This window comes from Mus musculus, chromosome 17 (genome assembly GCF_000001635.26).
Source record: "Mus musculus strain C57BL/6J chromosome 17, GRCm38.p6 C57BL/6J".
Lineage (NCBI taxonomy): Eukaryota > Metazoa > Chordata > Mammalia > Rodentia > Muridae > Mus > Mus musculus.
Window position 1 is genome coordinate 29,421,672 of NC_000083.6, and position 27,578 is coordinate 29,449,249.

At 48.5% G+C, this 27,578-nt stretch overlaps 3 long non-coding RNA genes across 5 annotated transcripts in view, besides 1 other annotated feature; 1 reads left to right on the forward strand and 2 right to left on the reverse strand.

The window, feature by feature from the left end:
• Positions 1-9,131: 9,131 nt before the first annotated feature.
• Positions 9,132-15,908, reverse strand: Gm36486. 2 transcript variants are annotated; one of them, XR_876726.3, is made up of 2 exons: positions 15,592-15,908; positions 9,132-9,376 (listed from the first exon to the last, which is right to left on the reverse strand). It is a non-coding gene; the product is annotated as a predicted gene, 36486 (long non-coding RNA). The 2 variants fall into 2 exon arrangements; XR_385517.4 differs by lacking the exon at positions 9,132-9,376 and adding an exon at positions 12,839-13,062.
• Positions 11,990-13,687: an enhancer, noted in NCBI's record as "VISTA enhancer mm81". NCBI's record gives its function as "enhancer in: heart[3/7]" and the evidence as "EXISTENCE:transgenic organism evidence [ECO:0001131][PMID:17130149]".
• Positions 13,147-27,578, forward strand: part of Gm36199 — a 31,262-nt gene continuing 16,830 nt past the window's right edge. Inside the window, exons 1-2 of one of the 2 annotated variants that reach the window (XR_385508.3) lie at positions 13,147-13,222; positions 17,620-17,740. This is a non-coding gene — a long non-coding RNA (predicted gene, 36199). The remainder of the gene's footprint in view (positions 13,223-17,619; positions 17,741-27,578) is intronic. The other variant, XR_385510.3, reaches the window with a different exon arrangement.
• The window catches only part of Gm26885 (predicted gene, 26885), a 44,707-nt gene continuing 42,295 nt past the window's right edge, over positions 25,167-27,578 (reverse strand). Inside the window, exon 4 of the long non-coding RNA NR_168686.1 lies at positions 25,167-25,462. This is a non-coding gene — a long non-coding RNA (predicted gene, 26885). The remainder of the gene's footprint in view (positions 25,463-27,578) is intronic.

Consider the following 27,578-nt stretch of genomic DNA (forward strand, 5'->3'; position numbering starts at 1 on the left):
TCTTTTTTTCTTTTTCTTTAGATGTTTGTTTGTTTATAGTCTTTAAAGAGAGAGTTTCTCTGTGTAGCCCTGGCTGTCCTGGAGCTCACTCTGTAGATCAGGCTGGCCACAAACTCAGAGATCCACATGCCTTTGCCTCCCCAGAGCTGGAATCAAAGGCGTGTGAAACCACTGCCTGGCAGGCAAGATTTTAGCTTTTTTCTGTTTATGTATTGTACCTCAAATGAAATAAAAATAAGCTGGATGGGAATATAATATTCCAAATAAACCAATATGCAGCAGATCAATTGGCTTCCTTTTTTTTTTTTTTTTTTTTTTTTTTTTGGATGTGTGGTTTTTCGAGACAGGGTTTCCCTGTGTAGCCCTGGCTGTCCTGGAACTCACTTTGTAGACCAGGCTGGCCTCGAACTCAGAAATCCGCATGCCTCTGACTCCTGAGTGCTGGGATTAAAGGTGGGCGCCACCACGCCCCACTTTTTTTGTTTGTTTGTTTTTGTTTTTGTTTTTCCGAGACAGGGTTTCTCTGTGTGGCGCCACCACACCTTCAATTGACTTCCTAAACACTATCTTGTGATACATTCTATTTCCCAACAAAGCCTAAATTAAAATAATGGTTTCAAGGAGTATTGGTGCATGCCTTAAGTCCCAGCACTTGGGAGTCAGAGGCAGGTGGATTTGTCAGTTCGAGTCCAGCCTGGTCTACAAAGCAAGTCCCAAGACAGCCAGGGCTATGCAGAGAAACTCAAAAAAAAAAAAGTGTTTGCAAACATTTTTGAAAGTTATTTTTGTGTATGTGTGTTTGTGTTTGGGGGTGTGTATACCACGTGTGTGCAGACATGCTCAGAAGCCAGAAGAGGGTGCTGTTGTGTGCTGCCTAATGTGAGAGATGGGAGCTAAACAAGGTTCTCAGAAAAGAGCAGCAAGCATCCTTTGCCACCGTTCTCCAGCCCCTAACTCATCTTAATACAAATCTAGCTTAAAAAAAAATCCAGGAAATGAGCTTAAACACCAAATCAAATGTAATGAACACGTTTCGACGTCTGTTTCACCTTCACAAAGAACTGACACCTGAGGCGGCAGAACCTTGCTGTTGGTTTTTTATTTTTGAGACAGGGTCTCTTGTATTCCAGGCAAGCCTCCCTGGTTATGCAGCCACGACTAACTAGCCTTGGACTCCTGGTCCTCCTCGCTCAGCCACATTGGGATTACAGTTGTGTGTCTCCACACCTAGCTCTAACCTCTAACTCTGGGGTCAGGCTTGCTTCAGTGAGCCTTCGAGGAAAGAGCTCACACATACACATCCCCACACACATGGTACCTGGGATGCCTAGAGATCCTGCCCACCTGCAGAGCCTGGCTCACAACATACCAGTGTATGGTGTACACGGATCTGGGCCTGGCACCCACCCACAATGCTTCCAGTCAGCACTTGTATCCAGACAATAATATCCTGTAATTGCAGCTCGGATTTGGAATTTGTATCTGAGAACAGAAGGGCACAAGTGAGTCCCTGATTAAACAGGTCAGATAACGATATATTGCAACCAGGACCTCTGGAATCTCTTCCCAGGGCCTTCTTGTTACCCAACGGCTCATTGCAGGCAGCTCTGTCCTCTGACATTGACGCCTCCACCCCTCCTTCCCACCTCTGTCCTATCTGGGCCCAGAGTTGGCACGCTGAAGCTCACTTTGCCAGCCAGCACCTCTCCTGACCCAGCTCTACCCACGCCCAGCCTCCCTCTGTGTCCAAGCAGAGGACACTGGCCTGCCAGGTTTCCTTGCCTTCCTCTTGCTGCCCCAGCCCCTACAAAGAACACTCTGAATATAAACAAACAAATCCACTTGGGGTTTCCCCTCACCTTTACAGAACTGCACTGCCTGGCAGTCTGCTGAGCCCATGGAAATATCCCGTACCTGCCTAATATTAAGTCACCAGCTAGTCCAGCCCTGGGTGGCTGGTACCATCAAGAACTGAACTTTGGGTTTGGGGCTGGAGAGATGACTCAGCAGTTAAGAGCACTGACTGCTCTTCCAGAGGTCCTGAGTTCAAATCCCAGCAACCACATGGTGGCTACAATGAACTTATAATAAACAAACAAACAAACAAACAAATCTTTAAAAAACAAAACAAAACTGAACTTTGCGCTATCCTAGTACTTGGCAGGCAGAGGCAAGTGGATCTTTGAGTTCAAGGACAGCCTGGTCTACATTTTGAGTTGCCAAAAAAAAAAAAAAAAAAAAACCAAAAGAATAAAAACAAACAAACAAAAACAATTAAAGTTGCTTTAGTAATTTTTTGTTTTGCTTTGTTTCTCCAGCCAGGGTTTCTCTGTGTAGCCCTAGCTGTCCTTGAACTCAGGGATCCTCCCGCCTCTACCTCCTGAGTGCAGGGGGATTAAAGGCTTATGCCTTCACACCTGGCATGTATACATTAAAATTGAAGCACCTGTGACTAGTGGCTACTACAGAGGGACAGAGAGAGAGTCCTCCCAGCATCCTGAGGGCCAGCATCTCTGGAAGGCCTCCAGACTGCTAAATATAGAGATCTGTCCATACCAGCTCAGAAAGGCCATCTTCTCCCAAGTGCCTGGGACACTGGCTGGACCATCCATACAGAGTGTCAGACTGTTGCAAATGGAACCCTTGATGTAGGGAGTCACCCGGAAGCCTACCCTAGCTCTCAGGGCAGTTCAAAACCCCAGCACTGCTAGAAAGTCCCATCATGGGTCTTTTCTAGAACATGCTGAGGAAACACAGGAGAACTATACCATGAGTACTTGGAGCTGATCATGTCCCCCAGCCCCCCAAAACCCTAGTCCTCAGCACGGTGGTTCTGCTTCTCCCTCACCTCTATCCCCTCAGCATACTCCCACCCCCTACAACTGTATACTCCGAACCCACATCCCCATACCCCTATCCCATGCCCCAAGTCTGCACAGCTCCACCTCACCTGCACCTACACCTCAGAACCCATAACTTGGCCTAATTCCAGGGGCTCTGTTCTTCTTTCTTCTTCCTTTATTTTGGTGGGATTTTTTAAAGGTGATTTCTGGGGTCTGGGAAAGTGACTGAGCCATTAAGAGCCCCAGAATCAATCCCTAGCCACCACATCAGGCAGCTCACAACTGCTGGAGACCTGTGGTCCCTGCAAGCCCTGCTGCAGACAGAGCCATGCAGTCATACATATACAGGTAATAGGAATAAAGAAGTGGGCTGGAGAGATGGCTCAGCGGTTAAGAGCACTGACTACTCTTCCAGAGGTCCTGAGTTCAATTCCCAACAACCATATGGTGACTCACAACCATCTGTAATGGGATCTGATGCCCTTTTCTGGTGTGTCTGAAGACAGTGACAGTGAACTCACATACATAAAATAAATAAATCTTTGGAAAAAGGAAGAAAAAAAAAGATATGATCTCTCTGTGCAGTTCTGGCTGTCCTGGAACTCACAGATATCCCCCTGCCTCTGATGGAATTAAGGACATGAGCCACTGTGCCCAACCTCAATTTATATTTTAACATTTATTTATTGTGTATGTATATGTGTCTTTATGACAGACAAAGAGTCAATGGGTTTGTGGAGGTCAAAAAATAGTATGCTGTGCCACCTGTCCCCTCTCTCTGAGGACAACCTCGCCAGACACAGCTGACCAAAGCCCCAGGCACACAGATTTACTAGGCTAACTGGGACGCTCCTGTGTGTCCCCACCCCAGGAAGCTGCTCTTGTCAACCAGGACAAAGGCTTGAGCCCAGTGACTCAATGAAACTCTGAAATCCCAGTTTCTCAACCTGGACCCGATGCTCGGCAGGCAGGCCCAGCCTGCCCAGCGGCACCTATGAACAAGCCGAGCCTGCTCCTCACCCAGCACCGAGCCACCCAGCTTGAGCCCCGCCTCCCCACTGCTGAGCCAGCTGCTCCTCAACCTTTTAAATCCAGGGTAAAAAGCCAGGCATTGACATCCCTGCCCTTGGAAAGTGGAGGATGAGGATCAGGAGTTCAAGGACAGCCTGGGCTATAAGAGAGAGCCTGTCTAAAAGCCGTAATTAATTAAATCAAAATCACGGTAAAATGTGGGACAATAAAGACTTAACGGGCCGGGCAATGGTGGTGCACGCCTTTAATCCCAGCACTTCGGAGGCAGAGGCAGGGGGATTTCTGAGTTTGAGGCCAGCCTGGTCTACAGAGCGAGTTCCAGGACAGCCAGGGCTATACAGAGAAACCCTGTCTCAACTCCCCCCCCCCAAAAAAATAGTGTACTATGAATCTATCATCTGTCCAGGTTTAGTGACTCTTATCTGTAATTCTACCACTCAGTATCTGAGACAGGAGGATTATTGAGAGTCCAGGGCCAGCCTGACTACATAACAAAATCCAATTTTTTTTAAAAGATTGATTTATTATTTTACAAGTACACAAAATCCAATTTTTAATTGTTTTGACCGTAGTGAGGTAGGGCACATGTGCTCTATAGTTTACATATGGGAGCAGGTGTCAGAGGACAACTTTCAGGAGTCACTTCTGTCCTTCTACCACGTGGGTCCCAGGGACCAAACTCAAGTTGACTTCCTTAGTAGTCAAGTATCTTCACCAGCTGAGCCATTTGTGTGTGGGCCCCATGTAGTAAGTTCTAGGCTAGCCTGGGCTAGCATGAAACTCTGCTCCAAAAAATAAAAAATAAAAAGTAGGGTTTCTCTGTGTAGCCAACTGTCCTGAAACTGACTCTGTAGACCAGGCTAGCCCCAGACTCAAAGATCTGCTTGTCTTTGCTTCCTGGTGCTGGGACTAAAGGCGTGCACCACCACTGCTAGGCTAGTATAGGTTCTTAATTACTTTACTTGGGAGGTAGAGGCAACCAGATCTCTGTGAGTTCAAAGTCAGCCTGGTCTTCATAGCTAGACATAGCCATGTTAAAGACATAAAAATAAAAGGAGTCAGGGGCTGGAGAGATGGCTCAGCAGTTAAGAGCAGTGATTGCTCTTCCAAAGGTCCCGAGTTCAAATCCCAGCAACCATATGGTGGCTCACAACCATCTGCAATGAGATCTGATGCCCTCTTCTTCTGTGTCTAAAGACAGCTACAGTGTACTCAATATAATAATAAATAAGTCTTTAAAAAAATAAATAAAAGGAGTCTAGAACTCCAGGCATGTGCTAGCATGCTGCTGATGTACAAGGTCTGGACTCAGAGCCTTGTTCATGCCAGGCAAGCACACTACCAATTGAGCTACACCCCCATCCCTCACTTGAACTTTGGGAAAGGTCCGGTGGAGACTTTTTACATTTGCATACTTATTTGCATAATCGCAGTCTGAGCTACTAGATGAGCTAGAGAGATGGACATACATAAATAAGAATAAATTTTTTTCTTTTTTCTTTTTTCTGAGACAGGGTCTCTGTGCAGCCCTGGCTATCCTGGAACTCTCTCTCTCTGTGTAGATCTGGCTGGCTTCGAACTCAGAGACAAAAATAAGTCTTGATAAAAATGAAAGAAAAGTGATTAACTTAGATTGCCTTTGAGCGACCAAATGGCTGGGGGCAGCTCTGGGAAAGGGGGCAGTTTGCAAAGTTTTCCCCATCATGAGGAACGTAATGATGCAATTAAATAAACACATGGGTCATTTATCCACTCCTTGTGGACAAGATCTTTCTGCAAAGTCCAGGCCAGGCTAGACCTCCAGAGATCCTCCTGCCTTGGCTTCTTAGGGACTGCCTATATAAAATCGAAGTGAGCTAAAAACTAAGAACGCCTTTACATGCAGGAAAGAAGGCGCACACCTTTAATCCCAGTGCTCAGGAGGCAGAGACAGAACAGTCTGTGAGTTTGGGGCTAGCCTGGTGTACGTAGGCCCTGTTCAAAACAAAAAACAAAAAAAAACAAAAAACAAAAAACAAAACAAAAAAACCGCACCACCAACAAAGGTCATAGAGTCTTTCCCACAGAGGTCTTCTCCGGCGTGTGTGCGGGTGGCTCTCACAGCCCCTTTCTTCCCACACCCTCCTGTGCAGACAGTAGTCTGGCCTCTAAATGAGACTGGAGCTCAGAGCATCTCAAAGGGAGGCTCAGGAATGAACATCAGCACATCTGGAGCATCTGCCCTGACTGGCTATGAGGGAATTGCATCAGGACTCACCCCACCCCATGGACTCGGAGCCTCTAAGCCCTGCAGACAGGGTCGAGCCCACTCGCTATGACTACCTCCCTTGCCAGTCACGGAAGGAAGATAGATCCTGGTCATAGATGAAGCAGAGAGGCCAGGGGACTGGTTGGGACCAGGTTGGGAAGCCATGTTTATTTGAAACTAGGAGCGGACTTGGATTCCTCAGCCCCAGAACACTTCTATTTGAGATGCCCTACCAGGGCTCTGGGCCACCCTGTCTCAGGCCTCCCTGGAAACCAGAGCTGCACCAGACCTTAACCAAGCAAAGCCAGGGAATGTTAGGCACAGCCTCTCTGCTTTCGGGAAAGCGGCTCACTCTGCTCTCCTTGGCCCAGGTGTGTCTGGACCACCTGCTTTGGCAGACAGCTGATGGCCTGGAGCCCTGGTGCCTCACTGGCCCAGGTGGGACCTGACCTACAAACCTAGAAGTCAGGCTGCTGAGCCCCAAACATCCCCACCACACCCCTGGCCTCGAGGGACAGGGACACACACGTGGCTTTTCCTGGTGAGACACATTCTATTTCGAAAAAACCCTGTTCTTGGATGCTGCCCAGAAAAAATGAAGGTAGTGTGAGCTACAGAGGAAAACGGGCAGGGTTTTCCATTCAGGGCAGACTAACCGTGGCTGGATCTGACCTAGGGTCACAGTGACCACCCCACACCCCCACGGATCCCCACCCAAGCTTGAAACTGCAAGCATGCGTGTGCATTCTTTCCCCATGAGAAACTTCAACTCTTTAAAACCACTCCCACCCACGGGAGTGGTAATAAATTAAGCTGTTATCAGCCATCTACACTTTAATGCGAATTAGCTTGATCAGTACATCTAGAATTGTCTAGGGGAGCCCGATCATTAAAAAAAAGAAGAAAAAAAGGAAGGAAAGGAAGGAAGGAAGGAAGGAAGGAAGGAAGGAAGAAAGAAAGAAAGAAAGAAAGAAAGAAAGAAAGAAAGAAAGAAAGAAAGAAAGAAAGAAAGAAAGGAAGGAAGAAAGAAGAAAAGAAAGAAGTCAAATGTGGGAGGGGAATGACAGATTTAAGAACAGACAAGTAGGGACTACTAACTCAAGGATGGGAAGAGCCACTAGGGGCAGATTGTCAACAGGTGACAGGAAAGAGAAAACGTGGTAAAAAAGGTGGCACCCCTTTGTCACTCTGAGCTCTAGTGTTTTTCACCCCAGAGCAGCCACACCTGACCCCACCCCAGAGCATAAAATGTCTTTGAAGTCTCCTGTTTTTACTTTCAAGTTCATTCAGATGCTACACTCTACACCACAATACACGCTGGCTTGTTTTCACATCATCAAAACAACAGTGAGATAGATTTAGTGTGGGCCCCTTTTCCAAAGGTGTTATCTCTAATCCCTGCACTGCAGAGGTGAAGGCCTGAGAAACAGGATCCAGGAACGGTATTTGCAATACTGTGAGTGCAAGGCCACCAGGGGTGTGCCTGAAACCCAGCTTCAGAAACAAACAAACAAACAAACAAACAACAACAACAGCAGCAGCAAACCCAAGAGATCTGGGGAAATGGCTCTGCTTAAGGCAACTGTTGAATAAGCCAGAGTCAGGATAGCCAGAAACTGTATAAATGCCAGGGGTGTGGTGGCCTGTCTGATTCCAAACTCAGAAGGTAGAAATTAAGGCCCTCCAGAGCTGGCTGGGTTATCCCCAGCAAGGCGAGCTACATCTGCAAGCTCCAGCCTCTACTAGGAGCCCCTGCCTCTGTGAATAAAGTGGTAGATTGATGGAAGATGATTCTGGACCTCCACTTTTAGCTCCCTCACACATTTGCATACACATATATATGCACACACAAGCGGGCCCATACCAAGCAATAGACCCCCAACATTAGTCTTTCTGAAGACAGTTGACTGGCTGGGCTCAAAGGTCCCAGGATAGACAATTTCTTGCCTCTCAGAATGTTATAGTGTAGCCAGGCGATGGATACCTTTAATCCTAGCACAGGTGGGGCAGAGGCAGGTGGATCTCTGATTTCAAGGCCAGCCTGGTCCACATAACTAATTCCAGGTGAATCCAAGCTGCATAGTAAGACCCTGTCTAAAAGAAAAGGGAGGAGTGGGGAGACAGCCAACAGGGTAGCTCGGTGGGCTGAAGGGCTTGCTGCCAAGTCTGATGATGTGAGTTCAATTCCCAGGAGCCTCATGAGGAACTGAATTTAGAAAGTGGTCCTCTTACTCCCCACCCCCAACATCCACAGATAGATAGACAGGTAGACAGACAGGTTGATAGGGGCTAGAGTGATGGATCATCGATAAAGCACTGGCTGTTCTTTCTGATGTTACAAGTGCCTGTGTCTTTTCCCCATTGGCTGGAGTCAGACCTCGCGGCCTTATCCCATTGGATAGTCTGAAAAGAATTAGCATACAAAAAAAAAAAAAAAAAAAAAAAGAATTAGCATACAAAAATATGGAGGAAGGAGAAAGTGTGGGTCACTATTCCAAGTTACCAAATTCATGAAGCAGGAGGCTTTTGTGTAAACAAAGGTTTTCCTGGGTGGGAGGATTAAAACACTAACATAATTTGGTTTTTTCCCTCCCCCGACAGGGTTTTTCCGTGTAGCCCTGGCTGTCCTCGAACTCGGAGAGCTGTCTGCCTCTGTCTCCGAGTGCTGGAACTAAGGTCGTGGGCCAGAATACCCGGTTTAAAGCTCTTCTCTTGATCAAGAGAGTGCACACTGAAGTCAGAACACAGAAACAGGAGGTGCGTTTGGTGGTTTGGTGTTTGGGCTAACTTGGGTAGTGACGTCATCTCCCCCCCCCCCATTGGCTAGCGTCCGACCTCACAGTTTTATCTGATTGGCTAGTTTGAGAAAAAACTATGATACACAGGAAACAGAGGAGGTAGGGGAGGGAGTAACCGCTCCTGGCTATCAAATTCCTGGAACACAGCAGGGGCCTTTGAAAGGCTTTATTGGATGAGAGAATTTAAACATTTGTATAGAAGTTGTAGGATGTGGGTAAGACAAAGAATTTTAATTCCAATGTCCCAAACAGATTTTACAGTATTTGATAGAAAAAATTTTCATATTTGATATTGCTTACACAGAAGACCAGTTCAATCTCCTTCCTTGCACCTACATGTGACTCACAACCGTCACTCCAGTCCCGGGGGATCTGACGCCCTCTTCAGGCCTCCGAAGTCACTGCACTCACATGGTGTGTACACACGCAGAGAAAACACCAAGGCATGCAGCATACTAAAAAACAAGAATAAGTCAGATGAAAGTTGCTAGAACGAAATGTGGAACCTAGTGGTATTCAGGAGGCTGAGGCAGGAGGATAGAAAGCTCAAGGCTAGCCTGAGCTACAGAGTTGAGCTCAAAACATTGAGCCTGGAAACACTGTGACTAAAAAGAGCTAAAGACGCAGCTCAGTGATGGAATGCTTGCTGAACGTGCACATGACCCCAGCTTTAATCCTCAGTCAGGGAAAAAAAAAAGTGTGAGCTGTCTGGGGCCTGGGGCATCCTCCACCAGAGACAGAGACGTCAGCAGGCTGTCCACATGTGAAGGCTACACACCTCTTACTCAATAGTGTCTAGCCTGGAAATCTGGCTAACATCCTGGGCAAATGATGTCCAAACATACAGCTGACTTCTGTTGCCCCTGGGGCTGGCCTGAACATTAAATCTTTGAAGACACGTCAACCTTTCATAAAGACCAGACACCTTGCCTCTCACCCCCAGCCTGCTAATCCCATGATCCTTCTTGAAGACACACACGTTGTAACAGTAAAATAATAACCAGCCATGCTATCTGCAGGCTTGATTTGCACGGGGCCAGTTACCTACAGCAACCCAACCCCTTCACCTGCACAATGGCCTCTTGGAAAAATTAGGTCTCATGACCATCATCCTGTGTGATACATGAGGGCAAGAGAGTTCATTAGCACTAACCTAACTCAAGGTCACACCGTTAACCTGGCTGGTGACAGAAACAGGATTGGTACCAAGGTCCAAGCCATGAGTCCCAGTCAGGGCCCTTGCCTGGCTCAGGCTGGCTGGTTTTAAGCTGTCATGTTAGCTGTCATTGACTAAGCAATTTCTTCTATTAAGCGGATCCCTCTGCAGGTTGCTTGGCCATGTTTTTTACTCCCTGTCTGCAGGAAGCAGGGAGGGAGGGGCAAGCTTGGAGGAAATGAAACAGAAGATGCCATGCCTTGCCCTTAGCAACAAGACATGCCAGTAACACTTCAAAGTTTGCAAACCCCTCCCATGAGCTCACCAAATCTTTTCCACAACCCTGCCAAGTAGCATTCATGAGCTCGGCTCTGGGATGAGGAAACTGGAGGCTGCAAGTCACAAGGGGCTGCCCCCAGGATCCTCTGGTGGCTGGGGAAGAGCTGTATCTTGACCCCAGGTCCCATGACAGCCCTGGGCCAAAGGGAAGTGACACACGCGGTCCTGACAGCCCCTGACAGTGGCTTCCGACCTGCACCTAGGACTCCTTTCTTTCTTCTTGGAGATAGCGCTAGCTAGCAAATGAGAGCGTTTATTTTAGGATTTGGTCTGCTGGGGACATTGTAGTGAGAAAACCCCAGGGCTTCAGCGCGGTTGAAGCGGCAGGCGGGGTATTTGCTCAGACTGTCCGCAACCAGTATTTGGAGCACAGAGAGATCCAGTCAGACGCTCCTTGAGTCAATTCATCCTCACAGGCATCCTCAACTGCTGGCCATTCAGAAGAGGAGACATCACCAAAGCCATCTGCCTGACCACTTAAGTTCAGTGGGATGGAGAATGGAGAAGAACAGAGAGTCAAGGGCAGGGAACGGGCCTGGGGGAGCCCTAGTGGGAAAGTGGGTAGACACTTCTACTGACTGGAGGGAGATGGAAGACGGGCTCCAGGTCCTTAGGGGCCGTTTGAACAGTTGGGTTGGGGGACCTGCAGCAGAAAGCTGGAAGCCATAGCTCATGTCTATAATCCTAACTCTAAGGAGACTAAGGCAGGAAGTTCACTGAGATTTTTGAGGTCATCTTGGGCTACATGAGTAGTTCCGGGCCACAGACTAAGAGCCTGTGCCAGCAAAGGTATGTGGGAGGGGCGTATTCTTCGTCAATGCTTTTGGGCAGCAATACGTTACGTAATTCAGAGTCTCTTTGGTTTTTCAAGATAGGGTTCCTCTGTGTAGCCCTGGTTGTCCTAGAACTTGCACTGAAGACCAGGTTGGCCTTGAACTCAAAGATCCGCCAGCCTCTGCTTCCCAAATGCTGGACTAAAGGTGTGCACCACCACCGAGTTACAGATTTTGTGAGCCACCCAGTGCGGGTACTGGCAATTGAACTGTGGTCCTCTGCAACAGCTGTAAGTACTCTTAAAAACTAAACCATCTCTCCAGGCCCATTTTTATTTATTAAAAAAAAAAAAACTGTTCTCATGTAGCTCAGGCTGGCTTCCCACAACTTATATGTCCTAGGCTAGCCTTAAACTCCTCATTCTCCTGCCTTCATCTCCCAAGTACTGGAATTACAGGTTAGCCCCACACCTGGCTTATCATCCAGTCTTTTGGAGTTCAGAAAAGCAACCCAGAGCCAGACCATAACAGCCCCACGGGGTATGGTCTGCACACTATAATCAAACCGTGATGTCGCTGAAGAGAACTCTTTAGACTTTCACGTGAGGGAATGAAAACAGCCGGTCCTTTGTCAGCTCAGCTCAGGTCTCTGTGCTAAATATATTTTGTCTTCAGTCCTTCTAGGCATTTGGAGTCATAGATAAGACGCTGTAGACTTAAATAGATGTCACTGGTGGCAGGCCCGCTGCTCCGCCCTTCTGTCTCCTTTGACTTAGTTCCCAGTGGATAAAACAAAGCCCAGAGATACTGAGTGGCCTGCCTGTCCTAGGCCCCTCAGCTGCTCAGAGCAGGGTCCCAGGGTCATGTGCAGCTAAGAATGATCCCAGATTTCCTATGTAGCAAGGATGGCTTTGAACCCAGGCTCCTCTTGCTTCTACCTCCCTAGCATTGGTATCACAGATAGGCTTCAGCACACCCTGCCCTGTCCCCCAGTTCTTCTCCACCTAGGGAGAAAAGCCCACTCTGCACTACTTGGTTTGGTCAGCTGGCATTTCCGATGCCAGAACTACCCACCGTGGAACAAACAGATGTCTTAGACGGGCTAGAGTTCTCACCGGTTATGTTTAAATATGTCTAAACCAGGTATGATGGCTCCCTGTAATCCTAGCACTTGGGAAAAAGAGCTTTCCCTTGAGACAGCGTTTGCTACCCCAGTCAAGTGTTCTTCTTGTGCTTGTGGCTATCAGAGGTCCTGTATCAGTATCTACATTTCAGCACTCGCTGATGTTGCAAAGCATCAAGATGACTACATTATAAAGGGGAAAAGGAACGTGGCCTTCCCCTGTTCTGGCCATAGCAATCCACATGGTTCCGGGCACACACCACAGGCATGCCAGCTGAAGGGACAAAGCTTAATATTTCATTGTGGTGAAAGTCATCAACACATGAACATGAAGAACAGGATGTTCATGCCTGAGAAACAGTTCTAATTGTGAAGAGTCCTTATGGTCTGCAGAGGACCAGAATTCAGTTCTCAGGCACCACATGAGCATTCATAACCACCTGTCACTCCAGCCCCAGGAGGCCTGATGCCCTGTGGGCGCTGGAACTCACGTGTGCATACCGGCACCCAGACACACACATATGCACTCAGTTAAAAGCAAAAATCTTAAGACGACAACAAGCATTTGATTCTCGTCCATCCCCGCCTCCCCGGAAGGCTGTGAGAAAGCCGGTTTGCGGAGGTTACATGCTCTGAGATGCTCAACTCTGCTGGACACCAGATGACAGGACATGCCCCGTGAGACATCACCGTAGAACAAGGCACTGGTACATGCCAGCCGAGGGACAGTCAGTGCCACGGAGGCCAGAGCTGAGGGAGGGCAGAACAATAGATGAGTCACAGTACGTGTGTCATGCTTACTCAAAGGTATAATGGGATTGTTGGGTAACAGTCAGAGCAATGTCACAAGGCGTGATGGGCCAAGGGCATGCCTGGGAGGCTAAGGGCCGGCATCGGATTCCCAAGACAAGTGAGTGGGGGGGGGGCTGGGGGGAGGCTAAAACTTGCTGCTGCTGAAGTACAGCTGAGTAAGGGTTGTAGTCCAATGATTAAATGATTAGAGCTGGCTTCCATGTCCCCAGCTGACCTCACCTCAAGCAACGCTCGCTGCACCTGGGCCTCAGAGGTCATTCATATATATATATATATACATATATAAATGTACACACACACACACACACACACACACACACGTCCTTGTGTAGGATCCAAATCCAGTTCCCATCACCCACCACTGCCTGGGGCTGCAGCTCCAAGGATTCACTTTAGAGGGCACTTGCACACATGTGCAGAGACACACACAAACATTTAAGAAATCTTCTCTGGGAGCGATGGCACACACCTTTGATCCCAGCACTCCGGAGGCAGAAGCTGGCTTACCTCTGTGAGTCCAAGGCCAGCCGGTCTACAGGACTTACCTGCAACCTGCCTTACCCATCTTGCCCCAGCTGTGGTGCATCTGGACTACTCAATGACCTGACATCCTTCCCACTGTTCTTGAGACCCAGGCTCCCAAAGTTCCTTTCGCAGAGTACCTTTCTACTCAGTTGCCCTTTTTCAGATCAAAACCTCATGGGTGTGCCTCTATGGGTGGACTCTACGTCTCATGCCTACGCTTTAGTTGCAAGGGTTTCTGGGAAAGTAAAAATTCTTCTCTTTTACTTTGGGGAAGTGGGATTTATGAAGTCAGAAAACCCTACGCACAGGAAAGTTGATCAAAGGACGCTGAGGCTCATGAGACACGACAAATGTCACACAAATTGTGGCTTGGCTTATTCCTCTACATATATGGAATGGCTTAATTATATCATTGCAACAGAGTCTACTATAGGCCAGGCTGACCTCAAACCCACTTTGTAGTTGAGCATGACCTTGAACTCTTCATCCTCCTACATCTTGCTGGACTCAGAGGCCGGAAGCACCACACCTGCCCTTCTGTGGCGCTGTGGGAGGGAGTTGAGGGTGCTTGGTGGGGCTGGGGTTAAAAGCGCTTGCTGATGTTGCAAAGCATCAGAGTTTGATTCCTAGCACCCACATGAGGGGCCTTACAACTATTAACACCAGCTTGAGGGGATCTGATGCCCACACAGAGGAACAAAAAAAAAAAAATCCAGTTTGGTGGTGGTGCACACTTTTAATCCCTCCATTAGGCAGAGGCAGGTGGATCTCTGTGAATTTGACATCAGCCTTGTCTACAGAGTGAGTACTAGGCCAGTCAAGGCTCTATAGGACTGTGTATTAAACAAAACAAAAACTAAAACTAAAAGTCCTAGCAACTAAAGAGGTGAAAGAGGTTTTTTAAAAAAAAAAAAAAAAAAAAAGCAAGCACCTGGCCTAGGGGTGCACTCCTTTAATCCCAGCGCTCCGGAGGCAGAGGCAGGCGGATTTCTGAGTTCAAGGCCAGCCTGGTCTACAAAGTGAGTTCCAGGACAGCCAGGGCTAAACAGAGAAACCCTGTCTCGCCCCGCCCCCCCCAAAAAAAACCATGTATGTGTTTAATAAAATGTGTATGTTTCCCCTCTCTTAAAAAAAAAAAAAAAAAGCCGGTTGTGGTGATGCACGCCTTTAATCCCAGCACTCGGGAGGCAGAGGCAAGTGGATTTCTGCAGAGGCAGGTGGATTTCTGAGTTCGAGGCCAGCCTGGTCTACAGAGTGAGTTCCAGGACAGCCAGGGCTACACAGAGAAACCCTGTCTCGAAAAACCAAAAAAAAAAAAAAAAAAGCAAAGCAAAGTGCGTAGGACCTCAGTTCAATTCCCAGCAACTCCTGGGAATCTAGTCTCTGGCCGGCCTGCACCCACATGTATACATCCATATACACACCCAGACATGAGCATAAATTATAGTAGACAGGTTTTGAAAGAATGAAATAAATAAGCATCGACTGGTGACCATGGGCCACCCGTCTTCCCAGCCCCTCAGACCCGGGTCAGATCTCCTCAGCATCAGGCACATTTCCCATCAGAGCCTAATTCCATTCTGCTGATTATCTGATGGATGTCTGCCTCCCGTGGCCTACAGGGAGCTCGCACTGCTGTTCTAGACCTAGGAAGACCGACAAGGCCCAGCCACACCAGGTCAGGACCGGGCTGCAGGGCAGAGAGGGGCTGAGACCAATCACAAAGACACTCTGCAGCCAGCCTCCCGCCTGCCTCCCGGTCCCCAGAGAGGAGCAGCTGATGGGTTTCTGAAGCTCTCCAATCCAATTATTGCCCCCTCCTCGCTGGTGGAGGCCGAGCCGCCACGCCCTTCCCCGAGGTGGAGACTGGTGGGAAGGGAAAAGACGATGCTGAATTCTGCACATCGTGACCCACCACCTCCTGGCAGAAGACTGGCTCACCGTTACCCTGAGGCTGCTATGACAGCGCCCGTTTCCAGGCGACTGTTCTCGGGGAATGGTCTGTTTTGGCAACCGGAGGGCCCCTGGGTAAAGGGGCCTCCGTAGGCCGTACCATTTGCATAGCAACCTCCTCCCTCCCACGAGCAACTCTGCGACATGCGACAGCCGGGGCGCCCGCCCCTGTCCTCGGCCTGGCCCGCCCCGCGGCTCAGCTCCCGCAGCCCTGTCACGGCCTGCGTCCTTTGGGAGCAGCGGCTACCCGCCCAGCCAGGGTATTTCCGGAGAGGCTTGGTACCCAGGAGACCAGGGGAAGTGTGCTGGGGGCAGGGGGGGGGGGCACAAGTGGGGGGAGGGGCGGTGAAATATAATCTTTCAAACCAGAGTCTGGTAGCATCCCAATGCGTTGTGGATAAGGGAGGATGGCTTATAAATGTTTATTTAGGTAATCCGGGAGCGTGGCCATGGTGGGTACTCAGAAAATGCCTTTTGGGTCAGGTCATTGGTAGGAATTTGGAAACTCGTGGCTTGAGGAAAAAAAACAACAACACTGAATTTTTTTTTTTTTGAGAGTCTCATTATGCAGCCTTTGCTGGCTGCTATATGGACCAAGTTGGCCTTGAACTCAGAGAAATCCACCTACTTCTACCTCCTAAGTGCGGGAACTGGAACCTGGCCCAATACTGACTTGTCCGTTTGTCTTTTACTGTTCGAATTCACTAATATTGTTTTTTCTTGTAGCTTTTTTTTTTTTTTTTTTTTTTGGTTTTTCAAGACAGGGTTTCTCTGTATAGCCCTGGCTGTCCTGGAACTCACTCTGTAGACCAGACCAGGCTGGCCTCGAACTCTGAAATCCACCTGCCTCTGCCTCCCGAGTGCGCCACCACGCCCGGCTCTAAGTAGCATATATTAATCATACATAATAGTAAATATTTCATCATGACATTTACGTACATGCATAGAGTTTATTCTGATCTCGGTCACAGCCCCACTTTAAAAAAATATTTCCTATCTAGAAATACCTGCCAGTGATGTTTTGGGGGGGAAAAAAGCCAAATACTTGCAGGCAGAGTTGGTTTATCTAATTTGAAGAAACTGAAAGAGAATCCTCGGAGTCCTTGCTCCTTCCGGTGCACACCCACCCCATTCCAACGACAACGACACGCACCCCACCCCAACGAGTCCTGTGATGCCAACTGAGATGCCAGGCTGGACCTTCAGAGCACAGGAACCGCCCAAGGACACTTGCCTTCACTGGAACCCAAGAGGGGGCTGGGCAGAGGCAGGTCACCCCAGCTGAGTGATCATATTACCCTGGCAGCTGTCCAAGGGGCGTTTCCCAGCTGCACCTGTTTGTAGGACGATTGCTTTTATCAGTATTGACACAGCAGCGGGGCTGGGAACAGCATTGCAATAAATAAATGGGGGGGGGGGGGAGGGGGCGGAGCAGGGGCAGAGCCACTGAGGCCAGCAGAAAAGGATGAGGTCTTTTGATTGTCAGCACTTTCAGTTCAAATCCCCCCCCCCTCCCTGGAATCTCTGAAGATCCTGCAGGCTGCCTTGTGCATGGGAGCCCTGGGTCTTAAAGAGACAGAATTGCAGAATCACCTTATGGTCCCTTCACGTCTGGCTCAACAATTAAAAGCAGCGGCTGCTTTTGCAGACGACCGAGGTTCAGTTCCCAGCACCCATATGGCGGCTCACAACCATCTGTGACTCAGATTCTAGAGGACCTAATGTCTTTTTCTGATCTCAGAAGGAAACAGGAACACACGTGGTACATAGACATTCCATGCAGGGAAAACACAGATAAACATAAACTAAAAATAAATCTTAAAACAACAAAAAGCTGCCCCATGCCAGGGATCTCCAGTCAAAGGACCTTAAATTAAGGTTACCCAGAGTCCTTAGCTGACATTTAGTTTGTCCAGGACCTGGGTGAGAAGGGAATTCCTTCTTCCCTTTGCCAGCTAGCATCAGAGAAAGCAGTACAATTAAAGAGCACCCCCCCTTTTTTTTTTAACTAATCAGACCTAGAATGCAGAGTTTAGCTGCACGACTGGAGTTGTGTCCATCACTCAGACAGATCCTCAACTGGAAGCTTTGGAAAAAATTCAAAACCAAACAAATGCAGACTGATGAGCTGACTCAGGTATGTAGAGCTTGCTTAACATCCACGAGGCTCTTGGTTTGATCCCCAACACCAGAGAAGTCAGGATGCTCTCAGGTGCCTGTGATCCCAGCACTACAGAGGTAAAAGCAAGAGTTCAAGGTCATCTCTCCTTATATAGTTCGTCATCTCTCCTTATATAGAGTTCAAGGTCATCTCTCCTTAGATAGTGAGTTCAAGGTCATCTCTCCTTAGATAGTGAGTTCAAGGTCATCTCTCCTTAGATAGTGAGTTCAAGGTCATCTCTCCTTATATAGTGAGTTCAAGATCAGACTGGGCTATCGGATAACTACCCAGTCAAACAAAACAAAAACAAGCCAGGCAGTGGTGGCACTTGCTTTTAATCTGAGCACTTGGGAGGCAGGGTCTGGTGTATTTCTGAGTTCAAGGTCAGCCTGGTCTACAGAGTGAGTTCAGGACAGCCAGGGCTATACAGCCCTGTCTCCACATAAACCCTGGGACATAAGTTGCGTCTATTCTGGAAATGGGAAAGAGGCAGGAGCTAGCAGCATCCAGAAAGGACAGCCAAAGTTATTCCTATAGCAACTACAACCCTGTTCTGGTCTTCTAGGCCTTTGAGCTGGGCTCCCTCACCTCTGCTCTAGAATGGTCAGGTTCAATAAGGCATAAACAGAGCTGCCCATCAGAGGCCACTTAGCCACGCCCAGAGATAAATTGCCTCTGTTGGAACTGCCAGAGTTGAGTCACTCATATACCGCAGACAGGACGGCAGGTCTCCAAAGGGCACTCTAGTGCCAGTTGCCAGCCTACTGGGTTCTAAGCCCAGGCCTTACTCACACCCACCAGTTCTAAGGCTGTGGGAGGCTATTTTACCAGCACAATCCTAGCATTCCTGGTCTGAGGTGGAGAAGTCACACCCACGTGCTTGCTTAGCATCCAGTGTGTGGTGCTTCATTATGTCAGCACTTGGGGGACATTATCCTTAGTGACACTGGGAACCCCATCATGGCTCAAGAGGTTCAAATCTAGGATGGGGATGTAGTTCAGTCCTTAGAGTGCTTGCCAAGTGTTCAGGAAGACCTGGGTTCAATTCCCAGCTGCATATAAAATCCAGCAGGGGCAACTGGAGCCTGGCTGTCTGTACAACTCATACATGGGAGACAGCAGAGGGTTAAAAGCCATCCTGCCTTTCCCCAGGCCCCAGAGGCAGGCAGTCTCTTTGATCCCCCAGTTTTATCCATCCAGAATACTTTCAGGAGAGGAAAACAGGAAGTATCCCTATGATAGCCCTTGCTGGTGTGCTCTCTCTCTCTCCCACTGCTCCCAATGGGAAGTGGGGTTGGAGGTGGTCCTCTGGGTCACATTTTGTCAGGAAGCCAGCCTCCTTCCTTTCAAATAACAGGGCTTCCAAAGGGACAGATGAATATCTTCTTCCCTGCTGCAGAGAGAAAGATGTGGCCACAGAGAGTAAGGCAGACCAGCTCTTTAGTGGTACAGGTCACCATTACTGCCTTGTAAGTGAATGCAGAAGGAGCCCTTCTTTGCTTTCATTCATTCATCCACCAATTCATTTGTTCATCCATTCATTCAGTTCTCCCCAAGTGCTGACTAGCCTGAGTGCTGTGGTCACAGGTGTCCTGGGCTTCCTGCACCTTAGGAAAGCACTCTCACCGTCCTAGCTGCATCTCTGGTGACACTAGTCAGATTTCTGTACTTTTTCTTTCTCTTGTTCTTGTTCTTTGGTGACAGTGAACTGTGTGCTGTGTGGCTGGAAGAGCAGAGCTATGTAGCTATGCAGAGCAGGCTGGCCTTGAACTCATGGACTCTGCCTCTGCAGTGGAAGAGTGTTAGGATTAAAGGCAGGCACAACTATGACAAAGCTTTAGTACAAATTCCAAGCTGGACCGGAGTGACACACATTTTTAATTCCAGCACTGGGGAGGCAGAGGCAGGCAGGTCTGTGAGTTTCAGGCCAACCTGGTCTACAAAGTAAGTTTTGGGACATCCAGGGCTACACAGAAAAACCCTGTCTTAAAATAAAATAAAATAAAATAAAATAAAATAAACCTTTCTGTAAGAACCTGGTATGGTAGGCATGGGTCTGTAAGCCCTGTATCCTGGAGGCTGAGGCCTTAGTGAATTTCAGTTCTTTACCAACCAGAGCTACAAGGAGAGACCCTGTCTTCAAGAGGCTGGAAGAAAAATGTGTTCGTGGGCCACAATTGTCCTCAAGCCAATGCCTTAGAAGTCATCAGGAGGATAGCAGAGAGACATTATCTAATCTCTTTTCCTGTTATAAATGAGGAAGCTGAGGCACACCCTGGCTTAGCCAAGGTGTCCAGAGATCTTCAGGAGCTGAGTGTATGCCAGAATCCCCGGAGAACAGCACCCTTTGACCTTTGAACCCTCCCTTGCTGTGGGTGTCAGCACTTACCTGGTCTTGGGCAACTGAGGGGCCCCTTCCCCCGCTTTGCCATTCCTAACTCCCAGGCCTCTTTTTGAGGTTGCCCTAGGGATGAAGACTGGGCCAGAGTTAGCTAGGTACATGCTGAACCTCCAATCAAGGCGTTCATCTTGTTTAGGAGGCTGGGTGGGCTGGGGTCCCCATTGCTTGGATTTTTTTTCTCCCACCCCATTCCTGGACAAGGTAGGCAAGCATTCCAGAGTTGAACTCCATCCCTAACCCCCCAGCACTCCAGTTTGTTCTTGAAGGCAATTCTGAGCTTGCAGCATCTTGATTGGGCTTTAGCACATCCGGCAGCCTCCTCCGGAGGCAGAAGAGGAAAGCCTCACAGTGGAGCCAGGATTTCCAGTAACACAGAACCGAAAGTAAAGGGGGAAGCCAGGCTGGAGTGAGCGCCTATCATGCTTATCACGCCTTGCCCTAGGGAACAAAGGACAGGAGCATCAGGAGTTCTAGTCAGGCTTCGGCTAAACCCTTGGGACACTCTGGTCTTTATGACAGTGTCTTCTGCCTCAGAGCAGTCCTGGAGGAATCAGGCTCCGGCCTTGGTACTTAGCCCAGACTGACCTCTGATTGAGAAACCTTCTGCTTTGAACTCTTTTGAGTGTTGGGATTACAGGCAGGTTCCAGCATCCTTGGCTGGGTTCCATTTTCCTTACAGCTAACATCAGGCTCTCCTGAGGTGAGCAGTGAAGGAGGCACTTTGAAAAGTCACGGTCTGGGGCTTGGGATACAGGTCTGTGGTAGGCTGCCTTCTTAGGCTATGCAAGGCTCTGGGTAATATCTTAGGTACTAGCCGGGCGTGGTGGCGCACGCCTTTAACCCCAGCACTCGGGAGGCAGAGGCAGGCGGATTTCTGAGTTCGAGCACAGCCTGGTCTGCAAAGTGAGTTCCAGGACAGCCAGGGCTATACAGAGAAACCCTGTCGCTAAAAAACCACACACACACACACACACACAAATCTTAGGGACTGAGGGGTGGGGGGTGGGGAGAGATAGAAAGAAACAAAGACAGATGGACCTGTGGATGTGCCTCAGTTGGTACAGTGCTTGCTTAGAATGCTCAAAGGCCCAGGTTCCATCTGCACATAAGCACGGTGTGCCGCTACATCCCCGTGCTCCAAGCTTGCAGGGATGGAGGCAGGAAGATCAAAGGGTATCTCTGAGTTCGAGGCCAGCCTGGTCTACAGAGTGAGTTCCAGGACAGCCAGAGCTACACAGAGAAACCCTGTCTGGAAAAACTAACCAAACAAACAAACAAAAAAAGAATGGAGCATCCATCCACAGTGAAAGAATAGACCTTGTTGTTAGAGGTTCTTTCTGCTTTGAGTTGGGCCTTCGAGAGACGGTCTCCATTGATGTCTGGCAAGACCTCAGACACCATGGCCGGCTTCCTCCATGGTATCTCATTGCTAACTGGAGAATCAGCATGCTCTCCAGTCCATGAGTTCCAGTTCCCAGTGCCCCATCTCCCCTTCTGCAGAGGCACTATTTTCTGGCTCATTTTATGGGTGAGAAATCAGAAGGGGGGGGGGGGCTGGAGAGATGGCTCAGTGGTTAAGACTGCTCTTCCAAAGGTCCTGAGTTCAAATCCCAGAAACCACATGGTGGCTCACAACCGTCCATAATAAGATCTGACACCCTCTTCTGGAGTGTCTGAAGACAGCTATAGTGTACTCACATATAATAAATAAATAAATCTTAAAAAGGGGGGGGCTGTAGAGATGGCTTAGTGGTTAAGAGCACCGATTGCTCTTCCGAAGGTCCTGAGTTCAAATCCCAGCAACCACGTGGAAAAAGAGAGAGAGAGAGAGAGAGAGAGAGAGAGAGAGAGAGAGAAAAGAAATCAGAAGCGAAGAGACCATTAGGCAAGTGGCCTCTGATTCTACAGCTGGGACTCCATCATTGGTGGTTGGGACTATTTCAGGCCCCCTTGCCTGTCTTCTCTGGGAGTCCCAAGGGTTCTATCAGCAGCTGGCAGCTGAGACCTGGCAAGTCCACTTGGGTGAGGAGAGCAGATCAACTTCTTATTAGCCTTGTGACCCAAGCCAGTCACATGCGTGGAGGCCTCAGTCCGGCTGCAAGAGCCTTGATAATAAACTACTCCACCTACCTCAGGGGTGATGTGAGGGTTCCAAGAAATCAGAGACATTGCAGTGCTTGGAATCAGCTGTAATGGGGAACAGAAACAGACAGGGGCGACTTCTTCGGAAAAGCAAGTAGCAGAGTTTTATCATCTGCCATGGCCCCATAGCTCCCCAGCCTGTCTCCAAGGCCTCCGGTGTCAGAAGTTAGAACCTTGTGCTCTAGTGTCTTGTACCATTTAGCATTCCTCCTTGGGTTTCTTTTTATTCTTTTAACCTGAAATTATTTTATTTCTGTGTGTGATGGTTTTGCTTGAACATTTGCTGTCTGCCACATGCCAGCCTGGTGCCTTCAGAGGTCAAAAGAGGGCCTCAGGTCCCCTGGAACTCAAGTTATAAGAAGTTGTAAGAGTGTGTGTGTGAAGTTGTGTGTGAGTGTGAGTGTGTGTGTGTGTGTGTGTGTGTGTGTGTGTGTGTATAAAATCTTTTTTTTTTTTTTCGAGACAGGGTTTCTCTGTTTAGCCTTGGCTGTCCTGGAACTCACTCTGTAGACCAGGCTGGTCTCGAACTCTGCCTGCTGGGATTAAAGGCGTGCGCCACCACTGCCTGGCAATAAATCTGTTTTTAAAAAAATAAAGAAGTTGTGAAGTGCAGTGTGGATGCTGAGAGTCCAACCCAGATCTCTGCCAGAGCAGCCTGTGCCCTTAATCTGAGAACCTGCCCCCCAACCCCCACCCACTTTGTTTTGCAACAGGGACTCACTATGTAGCCCTGGCTAGTCATGAACTAGCTGGCCTCAGATTCACAGGGACCCACCTACCTATGTCCCTATGGTGCTAGAACAAAGGAATGCCTTACCACACCCCTACTTATTCATATGTTTGCTTGTTTGTTTGTTTGTTTGTCTGCTGTAGACAGAATATCTTGTATCATGGGATGATCTGGAATTCCTGACCCTCCTGCATCCATCTTTCAAGTTGGAGGATTGCACTTGTATACCATCACACACATGCACACGCACAGGGACACACACACACACACAGAGGCACGCATGTACACACACTTCTGTTTTGGTACACAGGCATAAAAAAGGGTTCACATCCAGCCTTTACCTGCTTAGGAATTCCCAAGTAGACGTTTTAGACTCTGGCTTAAGGGGAGTGCTACCCCTGAACCTTAGCTGGGCTCCTTTGTCATGTTTGTCATAAAACAAACAGCCTTTCAGCTACTTGGGCAGGGTTTAACTAGCGATCAGCCCTGCAGATAAGTGGGTCACACGCCCAACAAGCTCCCGGGGGAATAATTTGTACCAGAGAGCACTTTATAATTTATATTTTTGAAGCTCCAGCCAGGGAGTTATCTTCCCGGTGACAAGAGACAGTCTCCCCCGAGCCCCACACCCCCCTCCCGTCCAGGCTGGAGATAATTGAGAACCAGAAAGCATAATCAGGAGACAGAGCAGAGGGCCTGCAATCTCAGGCGCACATATGAATGGCTTGCTCTATGACTGGAAAACCCAGGGCAGGACCTCTTGCCGTTCAGTTTTGTGTACCACTCCCCCTCTCCATTTACAGTTCTGTGTACCCCCCATTTCCTTAATGCAAAGGAAATTAGGGGGAAGAGAATTCAAAGGTGTGCCAAGGTTCCTCGGGGGTCAGAGCAAGCAAGGCTGTGGCCCTCCATGAGGCCGGCCCAATTTTTGTTTGTTTGTTTGTGTTGTTTTTTTTGAGACAAGGTTTCTCTGTGTAGCTCTGGCTGTCCTGGAACTCACTCTGTAGACCAGGCTGTGCTCAAACTCAGAAATCCGCCTGCCTCTGCCTCCCGAGTGCTGGGATTAAAGGCATGTACCACCACGCCTGGCAGTGATCCAATTTCTAAGGATTTGTTTTCATTATTTTTAAATTATGTGTATATACGCCTGCACATGCGCACAAGGTCAGGTCAGCTCAGTGGCATCTGATGGCCTTCAAGGTAGAGTTACAGGCGACTGTGACCCTGCAGACTCCGGTGAGTTCATCAGGTCCTCTCTCTGCTGGAATGGTACCTGCTCTTAATTCCTGAACATCTCTCCAGCCTCCGCAGCTCCACATCTTGGTGCTAGGGTCACAGGAATGCTCCACCACACCGCACTTTGTTTATGCAGTTGCTGGGACTGAACCCAGGCAAGTCCTTTACCAACTTACCTCTGGTGTTCGTGCGTGTGCATGCGTGTGTCGGGAGGGAGGTAGTTAAACAGGTAATGTTCTTGAACTCCTATGTTTCTGCCTGTGTCATCCCACTGCCTGAGATCACAATTATGCAGCACCACACCTCTTTTATTTTTGTTTTGGTTTGCCTTGGTTGTTGTTATTGTTGTTGCTTTTGTTTTGTTCTGTTTTGTTTTGGACTTTCACACAGTAGCCCAGACTGGCCTGGAACTCAATATGTAAGCCCAAATTTGCTTGAAATTCATAGCAATCCTCCTGCTTCAGTCTAAGTGTTGGGCTACAGGTAGGAAGCCACCACTCGGAGCAGATTCCTGGAAAAGACTTCTGATGTCTTTAAGGGTGTCCCAAAGCTGTAAACTGCCAAACTGGCTTGAGAGAAACCTTGGTAAGAGAACAGTTTATATCCCAAAATGCACGAGGCCTTTGGGGAGATGGGTCCCAGGGGACCCAGCAAGCCCAGCAAGCCTTTTCTTTTCTTTTCTTTTCCTTTCTTTTCTTTTCTTTTCTTTTCTTTTCTTTTCTTTTCTTTTCTTTTCTTTTCTTTTCTTTTCAATTATGGTACACACACGTGTGCTCATGGGTACTTGTGAAGGTCTAGGACAGCTCAAGGGTACTTGTGAGTTCTAGGACAGCCAGGGCTATACAGAGAAACCCTGTCTCAAAAAAACAAAAACAAAACAACAATAACAACAAAAAAGAAATTGGATCACTGGGTGTGGTGGTGCAGGACTCTAGTCCTGGTAACCTAGAGGTGGAGGCAGATGGGTCTCTGTGTTTTTTTTTTTTAAAGATTTATTTATTCATTATGTATACAGCAGTTTCTTACATGTGTGTCTGAAGACCAGAAGAGGGCGTCAGATCTCATTACAGATGGTTGTGAGCCACCATGTGGTTGCTGGGAATTGAACTCAGGACCTTTGGAAGAGCAGTCAGTGTTCTTAACCGCTGAGCCATCTCTCCAGTCCCAAGGTCTCTGTGTTTTGAGGGACCTATGTCAAAACCAGAACAAAGCAGTGAGCCTAAGCCATCTTTCACTACACAGCCAATTTGAGGTTAGCCTGGGCTACAGGAGACTCTGCCTGTGGGGACTTTCCATTTCCCCAGCCCCTTGATCCCATTCTGAAGGGCACACATTTCTCCATTTCCTATTCACACTCATTCATGCTGCTCAGAGCTCTCTCTGGCAGTGAAGAAGACCTCTCTCTAGTTCATCTAGTTCATCCTGTCTCTCACAAAGGGTCTATCTCTCCCAAACCCTGGTCTCCAGCTTATCTTCAACCAGAGGGCACAGTGGGAGGCACAGAGTCAGGCTTGAAACTGTCTCAGCCGGCCAGCGGGCCATGACTCATGGGATGTTTAAATTTGTCCAAACTCTGCTTTCTCTCCTGCAGTCTGGGATAAGTAGCCAGGCTCCTATCTGTGGCAAACACCCTCCAGGGCTGGTGCTCCATCCTTTCTTGTTCTGTTCGTCCATCCCCACCCCACCCCCACTCAGACCACTTGCTTTCTACTTTGCAGAGTCATCCACACTCTACACATAAACAATCCTCAGTTTTACACATCTTAAAAAAGAAAGGAAGAGAGAGAGAGAGAGAGAGAGAGAGAGAGAGAGAGAGAGAGAGAGGAAGGAAGGAAGGAAGGAAGGAAGGAAAGAAGGAAGGAAGGAAAGGGAAGGGAGGGAGGGAGAGAAAGAGAGGGAGGAAGGAAAGGGAAGGGAAGGAAGGGAGGAAAGAAGGAAGGAAGGGAGGGAGGGAGAGAGAGAGAGGGAGGGAGCGAAAGAAAGAAAGAAAGAAAGAAAGAAAGAAAGAAAGAAAGAAAGAAAGAAAGAAAGAAAGAGAGAAAGAAGACCCTCTCACCTGGGTGTGGTACCTTTTGCCTGCAATCCTATCAGTTGGGAAACAGGGTAGAAGGGTCAGAGGCCTGATGAAGTTTTAAACCAGTGTAAGCTACAGTAGACCCCATGTCTTGGTTTATTTTAAGGGGACAGTGCAGGTACGAGCACACACTTCCCTCATAGAGGACTGGAGTTCAGTTCCTGGCGCTCAGGTCAGGCCGACAGCGCTCAGCCTCCTGGAACGCCAGCCTCAGGCAGTCAGTATTGTGGGCCAGTGAGAATGCACAGGCCAGTCAGGGGAGAGAGTTAGACCAAGCTGTCCAGTCAGGGGCCTTGTCTTGTATGCCGTCCTGCCTCACTCCTGCCTCACTTTGGCTCTGTGAGAAATACCAGATATGATTCTTTTCTAGAAAGTATTATAAAACGTGTTTAGGGCAAGGAATTGAAATCTTTTTACCTCTTACGTCTTGAAAGAGTTTTGTGTAAATGTTCTAATCACCCCCACTCAGTAAAAGGCTCTCTGAGGCATTCCAAGAATTTGACAGCCTGGAGCAGCGATCCTTTCCTCTGGGATCAGGATTCCCTCTCCTCCTCTGCTTCTTCTCTCTTCCTTCCTTCCTTCCTTCCTTTCTTTTTTTTCCCTACTTTGGAGACAGGGTTTCTCTGTGTAGCCCTGGCTATCCTGGAACTCACTCAGTAGACCAGGCTGGCCTTGAACTTGGAGATCTGCCTGCCTCTGCCCTACCCCTAGCCCCAACCCTGCCACCTAGGACATCTTTTGTTTTGAGTGAAGCCAATTCTTTTCAGACCAGCCAATCGGAAAAGACTGTGGGGGTCAGACCCCAGCCAATTGGGAAAGGACATAGTCAATGTGGGAAACTAAATGAATTTCCTGTCTGTGTTTGCTCTTCTGAGTGCTTGTGTCCTCTCGATCAGGGGTACAAACAAAGTGTCCAGACACTTGGGCTGGAGCAGTGGTCTCTTTTGTGACCCTGGACTCTTTCCTAACAAGTCCAGGATCTATCACCTGGGAGCTGGTTGAGCCTGGGTTCACTCTCCTCCCTTCTAGGGCTCATTATTCTACAGGAAATTGGAGGAGTGTTGAACGGACCACAGCGTGGATGCTGGGATGTTTTCAAGCATCTAAACACTGCTTTTGTTCACTTAATAGTTATTTCCTTATTTTTTAAGCGTGTGTGCATGTATGTGTATGAGTGTCTGTGTGAGAAAGTGTGTGTGAATGTTAGTGTATGCATGAGTGTGTGTGAATG